Source organism: Bubalus kerabau, chromosome 8 (assembly GCF_029407905.1).
Source record: "Bubalus kerabau isolate K-KA32 ecotype Philippines breed swamp buffalo chromosome 8, PCC_UOA_SB_1v2, whole genome shotgun sequence".
Classification (NCBI taxonomy): Eukaryota; Metazoa; Chordata; class Mammalia; order Artiodactyla; family Bovidae; genus Bubalus; species Bubalus kerabau.
This window is the reverse complement of record NC_073631.1, coordinates 28,247,604-28,260,838: the sequence shown is the minus strand read 5'-3', so window position 1 is coordinate 28,260,838 and position 13,235 is coordinate 28,247,604. Positions and strand designations below refer to the sequence as shown.

Below are 13,235 nucleotides of genomic sequence, written 5' to 3'. Positions count from 1 at the left end.
ATGTGTACATGTAACTTTACTTCCATAACTTTTAGCCTTTAACCTCTAAAAAGGTATTTATTCCATCTTTAATACACCCAGTGTTAAGAATTATACTACTTATGCTAACTATCTGAAACAATATGCACAATTCCTTGTGTACAGGCATTTTTTCATAGAGGAGTCTAGCGAACTTTCATTTACATTTCAAAGAAATATAAGAGTTTTTAAAAGTTACATATTCAAAAAGAGATTAGAATAGGATTGTCAGTAAAGAACATCCAGTTGAATTTAAATGAGAGATTAGCAACCTTTTTTAAAAAATAAAAGTATATCCTATTCAACATGTAGGACAGTTATACTAAAAGCATATTTGTCATTTATGTGAAATTCACATTTAACTGGGTGACCTGTACTTTCATTTCCTAACACTGGCAACCCCTATCTAGAGTTACTGTACAAGCTGCCCCTTCTCATTTTTTGCTGAAAACAGCAACATTCCTCTTTTTTTGCAACATTTATTTTATATTTCAAGTCAATCAATTTCTAAGTTCCAGAAAGTAATTTCAATTATTTTATAGCACTTAATCTGTCCCAATTAAGCTTCTACTCTGTGCCATACACTGTGTTTGATATTATGGATCCAAAGATAAAATAGATAAAAATAAGGCAATTCTGTTCCTGAGAGTTCCTAATCTAATGGTAAGATCCATCATGAGGATGGCCCTGACTCCAAGTGGGGCTTCACACAAGATGCAGCATTCATGCATCTCTGAACAAGAATATATCCCTCCATTACAGAAATCCACATGATTAAACAATAAAGCACATTATAGGGGCTAAAGAAATTCTCATCATTGGTTTAAATTTAAAATACAGAAGTGCACAAGGTTTCCTTAGTAAGGTCCTTCAGAATTTTAGATTAGGTTAAGATTCTGTGCCAGGCTTCAGACAAACTTTAACATCAGATCAGATCAGATCAGTCGCTCAGTCGTGTTCGACTCTTTGCGACCCCATGAATCGCAGCATGCCAGGCCTCCCTGTCCATCACCAACTCCTGGAGTTCACTCGGACTCACATCCATCGAGTCAGTGATGCCATCCAGCCATCTCATCCTCTGTCGTCCCCTTCTCCACCTGCCGCCAATCCTCCCAGCATCAGCGTCTTTTCCAATGAGTCAAGTCTTGGCATGAGGTGGCCAAAGGACTGGAGTTTCAGCTTTAGCATCATTCCTTCCAAAGAAATCCCAGGGCTGATCTCCTTTAGAATGGACTGGTTGGATCTCCTTGCAGTCCAAGCAACTCTCAAGAGTCTTCTCCAACACCACAGTTCAAAAGCATCAATTCTTCGGCACTCAGCCTTCTTCACAGTCCAACTCTCACATCCATACATGACCACAGGAAAAACCATAGCCTTGACTAGATGGACCTTTGTTGGCAAAGTAATGTCTCTGCTTTTGAATATGCTGTCATGGTTGGTCATAACTTTCCTTCCAAGGAGTAAGCGTCTTTTAATTTCACGGCTGCAATTACCATCTGCAGTGATTTTGAAGCCCAAAAAAATAAAGTCTGACACTGTTTCCACTGTTTCCCCATCTATTTCCCATGAAGTGATGGGACCAGATGCCATGATCTTCGTTTTCTGAATGGTGAGCTTTAAGTCAACTTTTTCACTCTCCACTTTCACTTTCATCAAGAGGCTTTTTAGTTCCTCTTCACTTTCTGCCATAAGGGTGGTATCATCTGCATATCTGAGGTTATTGATATTTCTCCCGGCAATCTTGATTTCAGCTTGTGTTTCTTCCAGTCCAGCGTTTCTCATGATGTACTCTGCATATAAGTTAAATAAGCAGGGTGACAATATACAGCCTTGACGAACTCCTTTTCCTATTTGGAACCAGTCTGTTGTTCCATGTCCAGTTCTAAATGTTGTTCCTGACCTGCATACAGGTTTCTCAAGAGGCAGGTCAGGTGGTCTGGTATTCCCATCTCTTTCAGAATTTTCCACACTTTATTGTGATCCACACAGTCAAAGGCTTTGGCATAGTCAATAAAGCAGAAATAGATGTTTTTCTGGAACTCTCTTGCTTTTTCTATGATCCAGTGGATGTTGGCAATTTGATCTCTGGTTCCTCTGCCTTTTCTAAAACCAGCTTGAACATCAGGAAGTTCACAGTTCACATATTGCTGAAGCCTGACTTGGAGAATTTTGAGCATGACTTTACTAGCGTGTGAGATGAGTGCAGTTGTGCGGTAGTTTGAGCATTCTTTGGCATTGCCTTTCTTTGGGATTGGAATGAAAACTGACCTTTTCCAGTCCTGTGGCCACTGCTGAGATTTCCAAATGTGCTGGCATATTGAGTGCAGCACTTTCACAGTATCATCTTTTGGGATTTGGAATAGCTCAACTGGAATTCCATCACCTCCACTAGCTTTGTTCTTTGTTTGTAGTGATGCTTTCTAAGGCCCACTTAACTTCACATTCCAGGATATCTGGCTCTAGGTCAGTGATCACACCATCGTGATTCTCTGGGTCGTGAAGATCTTTAACACAGAGGATCACATACTATAAAGACTGAGACAGATGTGCTTGAGAATCTACAGTAGCACTCCTTGAACACTACTGCACTGAAAGTAGCATAACAGGAAATCTGTGTATTCACAAACATCCTTACTGTGTAACAAAAGATAACCTCCCCTCTGCCCACCTAGGTTTTAAACATTGTTTCTAATGCAACATTTATTTTTTCACAAAACTAAAAGCACTTGGCTGCTGAAAAGCAGCCTCTCTCACATCCATGCATGCACACACCCTCATAAAATATATCGTGACTGCTTCAGGGGGAGGCAAGAAGGTGGCAATCACCTAAAGTACGATGCCATTAAATGTGTAATTCCCCTGTGGTTACAGTGCTGAACTTTATGAACATCAGTTTATGAGCATTTGTTCTTAAAAGATGAAATGAATCCACTGCCCACAGCTTTGAAATCAGGCAATTGGATTTTTGCTGAGTAGTGACTGACTCCTGCAACTTCTTGAAATACCTTATAGTGTTTTCAAGGACAAGATACTGTTACAGGTTGTACTGGGTTCCCCCAAAATTCAGGGGTTGCAGTCTTAAATCCCCCAGTGTTTCCAAATGGTGACCTTATTTGAAAATAGAGTCACTGAAGGTATTATTGACCAAGATGAGGTAAGACTGGAGGAGCGTGGGCCCCTAAACCAGTATGGCTGACATTCTAACAAAAAAGGGGACTTTGAACACAGAGTCATGCGCAGAGACAGAATATCATGTGAAGAGGAAGGCAGAGATCCCGGTGATGCTACCAAAGCCAAGGAATGCTGCAAGTTACAGCAAACTGCTAGAAGCCAGATGAGAGTGAACAGATTGTCCTTCACAGCAATCAGAAAGAACCAGTCTTGCCAATACCTTGATCTGGGACTCTAGCTTCATCTGTGAGAGGATAAGTTTCTGTTGTTTTAAGTTAGCCTGTGTGTGGTCAGGGTTGTCAGGACAACCCTAGCAAACCAATCCACGTGCTGTCCCCTCCCCCACCCCCAGTTAGGGGGTAAGGAAACACCAAAGCTTCTCCTACAACTGAAAAATCATTTCTCCCTGTAAATTTGCCTGTTATTCACCTAACCTCCCGGAGAAGGCAATGACACCCCATTCCAGTACTCTTGCCTGGAAAATCCCATGGACGGAGGAGCCTGGTGGGCTGCAGTCCATGGGGTCGCAAAGAGTCGGGCATGACTGAGCGACTTCATTTTGACTTTTCACTTTCATGCATTGGAGAAGGAAATGGCAACCCACTCCAGTGTTCTTGCCTGGAGAATCCCAGGGACAAGGGGAGCCTGGTGGGCTGCCGTCTATGGGGTCACACAGGGTCGGACACGACTGAAGCGACTTAGCAGCAGCAGCACCTAACCTCCAGACAAATTTCTGCCCAGCAAAATGTTACTTTAGTACACAAAGACCTTTACATAATTGGTCAAGTCAGGTTTATGAAATATGAAAACTAATGCTGCGGTTTTAATGCAGAAGCAAAAGTCACACCAAGATGGAGCTGATTACCACATTTGGTATTTTTAGTTATTATTAAAGCAAACATACTAAACTCTCTAGTTCCGGGCACTGAGCTGAGATCTTACTCATTAATACCCCACCACAAATGTGCAATACCGTGCCCCTCACTTTACTTATGATTAGCTGGGGCCTGAAGATGTTCAATAACTTGATGAAAAAAAAAGAAAAGAAAAGCAAAGCAAGGTCACAAAGCTAATTAGCAGAGCCAGTGCTCAAACCCAGCAAGTTTGGCCCCAGGGTCAACACACTTAACCACATTATTCTGCTTTAGAGCTGTATGTTGTGAAAAACAGGATTCAATCAAAACTGACAGTGTGCAATAACGGAAAACATGTAGTGTGTATTCTTTATAAAAGAAGGGCAATGCACATTGATTCCAATTAACATTTTATAGAAACAGTCCCGCTATTCTCGGCTTGGAGATTTCACCCCCAACAAACCAAAGAACTGGCTTCCACCAGCTCTCGGTGATTCTGCAATTCATTCCCAACGTGGGCATCTAAGGGAACCAAGAGAAATGGACAGGACGGTGTGATTTCCGGTCCCAAACACAACACCCTGTGAACAATGGCGGATATAAATGACCCGCTATTCCTACTTTATCACATTACTGCACCGTACCCACAGGAAACTTTCCAAGGAAGCAGCTTCCTTTTGGCAGAATTCTTCATTCTTAAAGACGTCCTTCCAGGCACCACTACCACCGAGAGCGCAGCTTGCGGGACCAGCTCTCCGTCAGTTCTGACATCACCAGCGTTTTCTCGCCACGCCCCCCTCCCCGCCCCCAAGACGTTTGTGGTTAGTACTCCCACCTGTCGTTTCCACCCTTAACCCTGGAACAGAGGCTGTTGAAGCATTAGTGCTTCCAGGTACTAACAATAAAGGGGTTTCAACGACTTATTAAGAACACCTGTCTACCTGAAACCTAGAAACTGTATTGAAGCGCTCTCTTCTGACTTCATTAGCCCTAAGAGGAACTTAAGAACTGCATTCACATCCATCATCTAACTTCCTCGTATCCTAAGAAAAAATGCTGAGTAAAGCAACACAGCCCAAAAGAGCCGATATATGTAGCTAGAGTTGATTTCATACCTAGATGTGGCAAATAACTTGTATATATCACAGAGGAGTCTTAGCCAATCATGTTTCTTAGGTCAGACCTGCTAATACCACTCTAAAACCTTCATAAAAATTACACGGCTGTTGGTTTGTTTCAAAACCTTCAACCTCTAAAATACAAAAATCAGTCATCTTTCTGTATCCATTTTGTATTAGAGTCTTTTCCAAAGGAGGACAACCTCAGAGGTAAGCCCTTCAGGGGAACACTATGCAGTGTGATCATCCTGAAATTTTTGTTTTCTGGCGGGAGAGGGTGAGGGACTGGGGCGTGGGCAGGTGGGTAGCTTTTCTTTAAGAAAGCAATGGCAATGTGCTGTACATCTGAAATTAACGTGATATTCTAAATCAATTCTATGTCAATTAAAAAGGATATGCAAAAACAATAAAATAATAGTAAAAATAAAGCAATGGCAGCTGCTTCAAGGAAAAACCACTCCACTACAAATTCATTTTCTAGATTCTGTAAGCTTATTGTTAAGTAGCAAGAGCAAGCTTTTCAGGAAGAACTCTTAAGGTCAAGTGTCAGCCAAATGTCTGTAGTTAAAATGAGGACTTCTGCTCATTTCAAAAGATAAACCACTGTGAGTAGAGGGTCCTTTTTTGCTGTCATCCTCTCCACCAAGGATGATCTCTTTCTCTCAGCTAATGTGGGCCATCACACCTGTTACTACTCAGAACAAGAGGTGATGTATTTGTTGATTTTATCCCTTGCACCATGATCAATCATTATCCTGAAGAATTCACAAATGCACCCACATACCCAAAGCTGAGGGTCTTTTTTAGCCTCCGTTTCACCCCACTCCTGTAAAAACATTTCTCTAATAGAACCTGAAAGCAATCTTTATGGGTTGCAACAAACAGTACACACCCTTTGTAACTGGATCAGGCAATCCTAGCATGGGGCAGCGCAAACAAACCAGGGCTCCATAGCGTCAGCGGCCTCCACTTAGGAGCTAGAGGAACAGGATGCCAGCCTGTATCCGTCTCCTTACAGGTGGGTGTTGGCTTACTTAAGGCAGATGGTGGGTTTATGAGTCTAATGTATTATGTATTTCTCAATAGACAAATATTTGCACTGGACCAGAATGAATAAGAAAAAAATTCCTCAGTTTAGTTTCCAAAGTATATCCGAAGTTTTAGGACACCTCAGCATTTAAACTACTGTAGGAGGTGGGGGAGGGCTTCCCTGATGGCTCAAGCGGTAAAGAACCCACCTGCCAGTGTAGAAGCAGGTTCAACCCCTGGGTCAGGAAGATCCCCTGGAGAAGGAACTGGCAACCCACTCCAGTATTCTTGCCTGGGAGATTCCATGGACAGAACAGCCTGGTGGGCTACAGTCCACAGGGTTGCAGAGTCAGACACAACTGAGCTATAAAACGACAGCAAGAGGGCAGGGGAACGAGTCATGAGCCCTGGCTTTCTATTTTCTTCTGCTTAAAACTGACCCAGTCAATAAAGGAATGGAAGGGAGCCATGTAGTAAGGTCTACTGGGGACTGACTAGATTTTTCCCATTTGGAGAGTTCTTTGATATGTAAGTACATACTAATTAATAAAAGGGTACTTATCAGGTTCCCAACTTGAATCCGAAAGTGTGGCCTATCTAGTTGTCTTTCTCTAGTAATTTATGTTGTTCCTTCCACAGTATGACAGGGTCATTTTTTATCTTAAATGTGAACTGCACTGGTGAAGAAATCTGAGTAAATGTTCAACGGGTTTAACAGAATATTAGTTTCACATTACACCTCTAGAGCAGGAGTATACATACCTGTCTCTTCCCTATAGGCCTGTTTTTTTTCACTTTTGTTTTTTCTATACTTACTGAGAAGATGGAGGTTAGTATTTAATTTGGCTTCCCTGCTGAACTTGAAAGAGCTGCCTCACTGCAGGGGCAAGGAAACAGATGGATTTCAATGGATGATGACATTATGGAAAACACATCACCTTCTCCAAAGCAGCAACCCAAGAAAAGCCGGAGTTGGCCACTGGAATGAAAATTAATTTCATAAATGCAGTAAATGTTTTATGTCCTCTAAATGTGGTGTTTTGACTTTTGAAAATGAGTCACAGTAGGAAAACTTATTTAAAAGAATACTCCCCAAAAAAGCAAAATAGTTTGACTCATAAACTTTTTTATATAGCATGACTGGAAAATTCGATTTAAGAAGGAAGATAATTTGATTCATCTAATTTTTCTCCACAAGGAAAAAGCAATCAGAGTAAGATAAAATTTACAAAGAACTTCTTGCATTTACTTCCAGAAGAAAGGTTCACAGAAATACAGTAATTGAGTTTTCCAATTATGCAAGAGTGTCCTGATATGGCTTGGAGTAGGACTACAGACGAGTATCTGGGGGATATTTAGTGAAAATATCAAGGAGGGACTATTTTTCTCTCCCTTTTTTTTTTTTTCTCTCTCTCTCTTATAAATTTAAAATAATTAGAGGAGGACAAAAATGACTTAAAAGAAGTGTCATGGCATGAATATTCATTAATGTTCTTTAAGAAGTATAAGTAAAAAATAGGAATAATTTTAAATTATTTTTGTTGGATGGAACCTATACAGCCTGAGAGTTATCTGAGTTAGAATAATTATTTTGATCAAATACTCTGCTTAATTATGACTCATAATACATGAAATATCTTCAAAACATAGATTTTTAAAACTGTCTTACATAAATAATAAAATTAATCTTTGACTATTGAGAGCCTTCTAGTATCTCCGATTTTCATCATACCCAAATAGTTCCTTCTCTCCCTATTGCTCAACTCTCAGGAGGCTTCCACAGGCCTGAAGCCTCTCTTGAAATACTTCCCTACTTTTGTTATGTCAACTCTCTATTGTTGTTGTTCAGTCACTTAGTCGTGTCTGACTTTTTGCAACCCCGTAGACTGCAGCATCGTAGGCTTCCCCATCCTTCACTATCTCCTTCACTAGCTTGCTCAAACTCATGTCCATTGAGTTCTGTGCCATCCAGCTATCTCATCCTCTGTGATCCCCTTCTCCTCCTGCCCTCAGTCTTTCCCTGCATCAGGGTCTTTTCCAATGAGTCTGTTTTTTGCATCAGGTGACCAGAGTGTCGGAGCTTCAGCATCAGTCCTTCCAATGAGTATTCAGAGTTGACTTTCTTTAGAATTGACTGGTAACTCCATACTGCAGATTTTCTACCTGCCTTTCTAGTCAACTTTTTCTAATGTACTCCCTAAATCTCTGATCAACCTCCCTACTTGGCAAGCACAAGGGCTCCATCCAAGGACCTTCTTTACTTTTTATGTATAATCTCCCCATAAGTGATCTCATCTAATTCTATTTATTTAAAACCCACAGATAAACTGATGACTCACACATTTTATCTCTTGACCTGATTTCTCCACCAGACTCCTTATTAGTAAATAACACCATCTTAATGGTTCAAACCAAAAACTTCCCATGACTTTGGAAGACTCACCCACGACTATTCCTGTTCCTCATTCCCCTCAACTAACCCTTCAACAAGTCCTATTGACTGTACTGCCAAAATATATTTCTTTGCGTATGATCTTTCTTCTGTCTCCAGTGTCACCCTTCCGGTTTATTCATTATAAACCTTTCACATAGACAACTCCAGTCGCTTCTGAATGAATCTTCTTGATCCAGTTTTTCTTTTGTAAGTCAATAAATCTGCTTTCTTAATCTAGAATAACCTTTAAAAAAAAATGGAACAAGGGCAAACCACTCCCTGGCATAAAGCCACTTAATGGTTTCCCAATGGGCTATGTCTCTGCATGTTAAGATAAGAAAACCCACTTGAAATTGACGTAAATGATAAAGGGAATTCACTGACTCACACCAGGAAGATCCAGAAATAGGGCATCTCAAAAACGTCATCAAAGTTCCACTTTCTGCTTTCTTCTGCCATCTACGGTGTTGAATCTCTCACAATAATGGCTCATAAAATGTCTGTCAGACACAATTAGGATAAGAAAATTTTTGTTCATGTCCAAAAGGAGGGAACAAGCATCCATGATCTCCCCTAACTGGATGTCTTGGGTCACAGACACACTCCCGACAAAAATGACTACAGACAGAGGACTGGGAAATGCTGATTGGCCTGAGCCAACAAGGACCCATTCATGGAGCTGGAGATGAGGTCAGCTTCTCACTGAAGAATAAGGGCAATGCATGAAGATGTGTAAGATTCATACATTCAGAAAAAAAGGATGTCTTAGTTTGGGTTGCTGTAACAGAATATCATAGTCTCAGTGACAATAATCATTTATTTCTCACAGTTCTGGAGGCTAGAAATATAAGATCAGAGTATAGGCATGGTTGGGTTTTTGGTGAAGGCTCTTGTCCTGCTCTGGGCTTCCCCAGTGGTTCAGTGGTAAAGAATCTTCCTACAATGCAGGAGACCCAGGTTTGATCCCTGGGTCAGGAAGATCCCTGGAAGAGAGCATGGCAACCCACTCCAGTATTCTTGCAGTGAAAACCCCATGGACAGAGGAGCCTGGCAGGCTACAGTCAATAGGATTGGAAAGAGTCAGACACAACTGAAGCTATTAAGCATGCACACACACTCTACAGAGAGCTGTCTTCTCCTTGTATTCTCACATATGAGAGACAGACAGACAAAGAACTCTCTTGGTCTCTTCTTATAAGTGCACTAACCTACTCATGAGGATTCCACCCTCATGACCTAATTACCTCCCAGAGGCATGCATGCATGTTAAGTCACTTCTGTTGTGTCTGACTCTTTGTGACCCCATGGACCATAGTCTACCATACTCATCTTTCCATGGGATTCTCCAGGCAAGAATATTGGAGTAGGTTGCCATGCCCTCCTCCTGGGGATCTTCCTGACCCAGGGATAAAACCTGTGTTCTCTTATGTCTCCTGCACTGACAGGTGGGTTCTTTACCACTAGCGCCACCCATCTCCACATTCTAATACTATCACATTTGGGAGTTAAGATTTCAACACATGCATTTTTGGAGAGATGCAAACATTTAGTCCACAACAAGGAGAAAAGGAAAGTAGGCAAGCAACAATGTCCATGATTCATGGCCTATAAGGTGCTACTGATCCATTTCTGTTCTCCCAGCCTGCTCTCCAGCACTCTTGAACCAGTCTTCCTTTTGTTTGCTGTGTCCACACAAACTGGCATTTATATTACTCTCTCATGCCAAGAATCTCTTTCTCATTTCAGATTATTTTAACTCATATCTCCTGCCTGAAACAGGCTTCTCACTCAGCTTTTCAACTGGTTCCTTTTAATCCCTCTGATCTTAACCCAGAACACTGCCTACTGCCTCTTCTGCTCTGGGCTGTTTAAAACCATAGCAGTGGTACACACCCCCATTCTAACTATTGAGCCTTAGATTTCACTACATCTCTGAGGGATTTCATCACAAGCAGCATAATGGCCTAAAAGGTCATTTTACCTTTAATTATTACAATTTGTATGTTATGAATTAAAATAGAGGTTTCATTTAATTTAAAAATAGATACTTGTTACTTTTCCCTTTGAATCAAAAGGAAACTCTCAGAGGAGCATCAAAGAAACCAATCTGGAAACCTTGCTTCCTCAGCAGTCAAGAAATCCTATTATTTGAGAAATAGCCCCAATCAAGAAACTAGCATATCTGGAGTTCCTGAGTCAGGGATGATATCTGCAACGGCCACAGCAGGCACACCAGTCCTGAATACAGGCAGCTGCTCTGCCAGCCTGGTCTGTGCAATGTGTTCCTTTGAAAGCACCTTCTCCAAGAATCCCAGCTCCTACTGCACTGTGATCATTCTTCCAATCAATATGAAGCTCTTAGACTGGTTTGTTGGAGTGTATAAAATCACTAAGGCTTTAGGAACACGTCTGATCTTTGAAAATTAGATACTGTGACAATAACCAGCAATATTTAGCCCAGTTACCAAAAAAAAAAAAAAAATATTTAGCCCAGTTACTACTACAATGAGTTCAAAAATACAAATTGACATAAAAGCTTGCAAACATACTGTGATAAATTAGAAAAGATAACTGTATGATAACTGATTTATAAAACATAAATTTGATAAGAGAAATGTCAGGATGAAATGAGGTACTGGAGCTCTTGAATGCAAACGATGCCTTTATTTGCAGAAGAGGAAAGTATTTGGCAACACCAGCAGGTACCCTAGGGAATTTCCCTGGATTTTGGTTGTGAAAATCAAAACCAGTCATGCGTGCGACTTAGCACGCACATAAGGGCTGAATTTTGGTTATGAAACCTTATTCCAGCAGAGACCCAATTAAATACTGATTACCAAGTGTCTATCTGTGATGACAGTTCTCTGGGTAAAAATACATGTATTTGCAAGACAAGTATTGAAAGGCTAATGCTGGCCTCATTTCAGAGCCTGATAGATTTTTGACAATCCTTGACTTTTCAGTTTAACACTGCATCAATCATTTAGAAGGATTCTTGGGTTATTTGCCATTTCCTGTATGTGTATGCCCTTGTTGCAACAATAAAGTTTGCCAGATTCTATCATCTCATAGGTTGAAAATGTAAAATACATACAATTTACTAAAATAAAACAATCTGTTGTAAGATCATTATTTTATATAAAACACTAAAAATGATTTAAAGTTTTGCCAATTCAACTATGATACATGATCCATTGTAAAAGCATTATCATTTTTAAGCTGTTAAAATGCTGAAAAAATGTGCATCTTAGAGGAAATGTGTTTGTAAAAGACAAAAGGTAATGCTAAATCTTGGTTTTTAGGGTTAGATTTACTAATTCAGAGTTCCCTGAATCCCAGCAACTAGTTAAGTTACTCAGAGACTAGGTAACTTCTTGTATTTTCTTTAAAGTTCAAAAGGAAGTAGTCTTAAATGAATAAAATGTTTTTTGTGTGTTTGGAACCTATTATTTTCAATCTATGTACCTATGAAGTAAGCCAAGCTCTCTCTGACCTAGAATTATGATTACTACTTTCACTTGCCTCTGTAATTTTAAATGTAAAATGAGAGGTTTGGAGCCAACAATTAATAGATGTTTGACCTTGGACAAATTATATAACCTCTGGATTTTTCTCCTTTATAAATTCAGATAATAATAACAGTGGTTCTCTTATGGTATCATTGGCATTATTACAGTATTCTCCTAGAGTATCTAAGTGAGATGAGTATTATGGCTGTTTCATGTACAGCAGAAACCAACACAATATTGTAAAGCAGTTATCCTCCAATTAAACACAAATAAAAAGTAATCAGGAAGAATGCTCACACACACACACACACACACACACACACAAGAGGTGTAAAGTGCTTGGACCCAATGTGCCCAGCACAGTGCAAGCACTGAATAAATTATCATTTCACATCTACTCAAACATGTAAGTAACACAGAATTAAGTTCTATCGACATGCCCATGGGAAGAGGAGTAGGAAAGGAAAGTGTTCTAACTACTACTGCTAATTTAAAACCACCTCAAAATTTAATATCTTAAAAGTACTGTTTTATTATGTGTACTGATTCTATGGGTCAGGACTTCATATAGAGCACAGATCCGTGATGTTGAGAAGACTTGAAGGTAGCCAATGACTATAGCGCATGGCAACCCTCTCCAGTATTCTTGCCTGGAGAATCCCACCGACAGAGGAGCCTGGCATGCTACAGTTCACAGGGTTGCAAAGAGTCGGACACAACTGAAGCGACATAGCACACACCTAAGGGCTGTGATAATCATCTTAAGGTGTCTTCATCTGGGAGTTGATGCTGGGCCCTGAGCTGGTGGTCAACCAGAAAATGTGTATGTGTATTTCTCTCATGGTCTGGAATCCTACACCATGGTGGCTGGGTTCCAAAGGCAAGCATATTCAGAGACAGGCAGAAGTTGTATTGCTTTTCTGACCTAGCTTTAGAAGCCACATAACATCACACAGTATCACCAAATTGACAAAGAAGTAACAGAACCAATGTTTTAATGGGAGGAGTGTCAGAGTTACATTGAAAGAAGAGTATGTGGAATGGGAGATTTTGTTGCAAAGTATCTGGAAACAGTCTTTCAGAGAGAGTGAGAGAAAGTAAG

The 13,235-nt window shown here is 40.4% G+C and overlaps 1 protein-coding gene and 1 long non-coding RNA gene across 34 annotated transcripts in view; one reads left to right on the top strand and one right to left on the bottom strand.

Annotated features, from left to right (window-relative positions):
• The window catches only part of AHR (aryl hydrocarbon receptor), a 513,500-nt gene extending 507,413 nt beyond the window's left edge, over positions 1 to 6,087 (bottom strand). For 4 of the 33 annotated variants that reach the window (XR_008717679.1, XR_008717678.1, XR_008717677.1 and 1 more), the window contains exon 1: positions 4,688 to 4,840. The gene's annotated coding sequence lies outside the window, so the exon portion shown is untranslated. Of the gene's footprint in view, positions 1 to 4,687; positions 4,898 to 6,053 lie in introns of those variants that run through there. The other 29 variants (XR_008717661.1, XR_008717664.1, XR_008717687.1 and 26 more) reach the window with 21 other exon arrangements.
• Positions 5,063 to 11,086, top strand: LOC129658990 (uncharacterized). The gene is made up of 3 exons (XR_008717711.1): positions 5,063 to 5,371; positions 9,222 to 9,314; positions 10,700 to 11,086. It is a non-coding gene; the product is annotated as an uncharacterized LOC129658990 (long non-coding RNA).
• Positions 11,087 to 13,235: the final 2,149 nt, after the last annotated feature.